Raw genomic sequence first — 3,838 nt, 5'->3', positions numbered from 1 at the left:
GCACGCCACTTCAGCGTCTCACCCTGAGGAAGGGAGGGCAGGAGAAAGGGATGAGGGGGTGGAGAGAGAGGGGGTTAGAGGAGAGGAGGGAAGGGTGAAGAGAGAGAAAGAAGGAGGGATGAAAGCAAGAGTGAGAGAAAGGGAGAGGGGGATGACACAGAGAAATGTGTGTGTGTGTGTGTGTGTGTGTGTGTGTGTGTGTGTGTGTGTGTGTGTGTGTGTGTGTGTGTGTGTGTGTGTGTGTGTGTGTGTGTGTGTGTGTGTGTGTGTGTGTGTGTGTGTGTGTGTGTGTGTGTGTGTGTGTGTGTGTGTGTGTGTGTGTGTGTGTGTGTGTGTGTGTGTGTGTGTGTGTGTGTGTGTGTGTGTACGCTTTTTGGTTGATTCTGATGATAATGCCCCCAAAACATACACACTGAAATAAAATCTTTTTTTTTATATTGGCAAGAAAACAGGAAAATATTCTCATACAATATGCTTTTTCCTGTTGCCAGTGAGTTCACCATGGTGACTGTGTAGTGTACTAAGACCATTGTGGATCTATGGGACCAGCCAGGAATCCTGCAATGCTACAATTCTCACTGACAGAGAAGAACGTTAATCACCATTACAAAGTATAGACAGCAATTTTCCCCAATAATAGACCTTTACTGGACTGTAGCTAGTCTTTATTATAACCATCAGGCTGGTTGTGATAACAATCAGCCTGATTCATAGAGCCCTTTACCTGAAGGTCAAGTAAAAAAGGCCCCTTTACTGAACTAGAGCTAGGTAATTATGATAACCATCAGCCCTATTCAATTTAATTTATCTGAAGGTCAGTCTTCATGAGGAAAGCCCCGGCCTCAACCAGGTTGTGTTGTAGCTGGGAGCTCTAGGTTTGACCCAGTTGACATACTTTATCCAGGAACTGAGTAATGCATATAAATTAGGTCTATTTTAATTGTATTATTTGAGGACAGAGCTTTAATAGTAGAGAGTTGGCCTCAGTAATAGGCCGATGCGGTAGAAACCGGTTGCATGATGTTCTGTGTCAAAAGGGTCCATATAGAAAATCAGTAAAAGGAAGTTGACAATATGACCCACGTCTCTTTTTCTGTGACATCCAGGAGAGTGGTAGGTGCTGTGTGTGTTAAAAAATGGACAGGATTCAGATATTGCATCCAGTATCCATGTGCACACAAGCACCCTATCTACAGTATTTCACACATATCTATCAATCATGTTAGATGTGTTAGAATGCCTTTTATGTTTGATCCACAACAGTATATATATGTGAATATATATAATATATATATATAATATATATGAATATGTTCATTGGGTTTATATACTGAGAATAACAAACATTAGGAACACCTTCCTAATATTGAGTTGCTTTCACCTAGATTCACCTGGTCAGTCTATGTCATGGAAAGAGCAGCTGTTCTTAATGTTTTGTATATTCAGTGTATGGGATACTGCAGAGCGGTTCCATTATCGAAACGTTAAAAGTGTCATATCAGTACTTGAAATCACTTTCTAATTCTTAAAGTGGGATGGGAGTCAACTGCATTGATTGATGGGTCAGTTTCTTACCGTTGTCTATGATTTACTTGTCAATCTCCTTGCAGCTCACCTCCACTGCATAATGGAGGAAGGTGCAGCCCAAAGTATCCTGCATAAAAATATCTGCCACCTGTTTGTGGAGCTCTATGAGCTGTGAGGAAAAAATAATGGTTAATTTACAGTGCTTCAACTTTACAGTACTTCAACTTTACTGATCTTCAACTTTACTGTTCTTCAACTTCACAGTGATTGAACTTCATAGCTTTAATAAGCATGCCCCTTTCAAAAAATGTAGAACTAACAGATATAGCCCTTGGTTCACTCCAGACCTGACTGCCCTCGACCAGCTCAAAAACATCCTGTGGTGGACTGCACTAGCATCGAATAGTCCCCACGACATGCAACTTTTCAGGGAAGTCAGGAACCAATACATGCAGTCAGTTAGGAAAGCTAAGGCTAGCTTTTTCAAACAGAAATGTACATCCTGTAGCTCTAACGCCCAAAAATTCTGGGACACTGTAAAGTCCATGGAGAATAAGAGCACCTCCTCTCAGCTGCCCACTGCACTGAGGCTAGGAAACACTGTCACCACCAATAAATCCACGATAATAGAGAATTTCATTAAGCATTTCTCTACGGCTGGCCATGCTTTCCTCCTGGCTACCCCAACCTCAGCCAACTGCTCCGCAACCCCTGCAGCAACTTGTCCCGCAGCTACTTGCCCAAGCCTCCCCAGCTTCTCCTTCACCCAAATCCAGATAGCAGATGTTCTGAAAGAGCTGCAAAACCTGGACCCATACAAATCAGCTGGGCTAGACAATCTGGACCCTCTCTTTCTAAAATTATCCACCACCATTGTTGCAACCCTTATTACTAGTCTGTTCAACCTCTCTTTCGTATTGTCCGAGATTCCTAAAGATTAGAAAGCTGCCGTGGTCATCCCCCTCTTCAAAGGGGGTGACACTCTAGACCCAAACTGTTACAGACATATATCCATCCTGCCCTGCATTTCTAAAGTCTTCGAAATGAAGTTAACAAACAGATCAATGACCATTTCAAATCCAAACCGTACCTTCTCCACTGTGCAATCTGGTCTCTGAGCTGGTCTAGGGTGCACCTCAGCCACGCTCAAGGTACTAAACGATATCATAACCGCCATCGATAAAAGACAGTACTGTGCAGCCGTCTTCATCAACCTGGCCAAGGCCTTCAACTCTGTCAATCACAGTATTCTTATCGGCAGACTCAACAGCATTGGCTTCTCAAATGACTGCCTCGCCTGGTTTACCAACTACTTCTCAGATAGCGTTCAGTGTGTCAAATCGGAGGGCCTGTTGTCCGGACCTCTGACAGTCTCTATGGTGGTGCCACAGGGTTCAATTCTCAGGCCGACTCTATTCTCTGTATATATCAACGATGTCACTCTTGCTGCGGGTGATTCCTTGATCCACCTCTACGCAGACGACATCATTCTCTACACATCTGGCCCTTCTTTGGACACTGTTAACAAACCTCCAAACAAGCTTCAATGCCATACAACACTCCTTCCGTGGCCTCCAACTGCTCTTAAACGCTAGTTAAACTAAATGCATGCTCTTCAACCGATCGCTGCCCGCACCCGCCTGCCCGACCAGCATCATTACTCTGGACGGTTCTGACTTAGAATATGTGGACAACTACAAATACCTAGGTGTCTGGCTCGACTGTAAACTCTCCTTCCAGACTCACATTTAACATCTCCAATCCAAAATGAATCTAGAATCGGCTTCCTATTTTGCAACAAAGCCTCCTTCACTCACGCTGCCAAACATACCCTCGTAATACTGATCGTTCCGATCCTCAACTTCGGCGATTTAATTTACAAAATAGCCTCCAACACTCTACTCATCAAACTGGATGCAGTCTATCACAGTGCCATCCGTTTTGTTACCTAAGCCCCTTATACCACCCACCACTGCGACCTGTATGCTCTCGTTGTTTGGGCCTCGCTACATATTTGTCGCCAGACCCACTGGCTCCAGGCTGAGGTGGGACCAAGTCATTGTTTTACAAGTCACAAGTAAGTCTCAAGTTTTAGCACTCAAGTCCCAAGTCAAGTCTCAAGTCAAGACAGGCAAGTCCGAGTCAAGTCTCAAGTCAAGACCGTCAAGTGTTAAGTCAAGTCTCAAGTCCTAAACTTTGAGTTTCGAGTCCTAAGCAAGTCATAATGTGCTCTTTACCAAATGTAATACCATTTCATATTTTTAACAACAGTATTAGTTAGTATATTACATTTACGCAAATCATGAATGCT

Source organism: Oncorhynchus tshawytscha, linkage group LG06 (assembly GCF_018296145.1).
Source record: "Oncorhynchus tshawytscha isolate Ot180627B linkage group LG06, Otsh_v2.0, whole genome shotgun sequence".
Lineage (NCBI taxonomy): Eukaryota > Metazoa > Chordata > Actinopteri > Salmoniformes > Salmonidae > Oncorhynchus > Oncorhynchus tshawytscha.
This window is presented reverse-complemented; position numbering follows the sequence as displayed.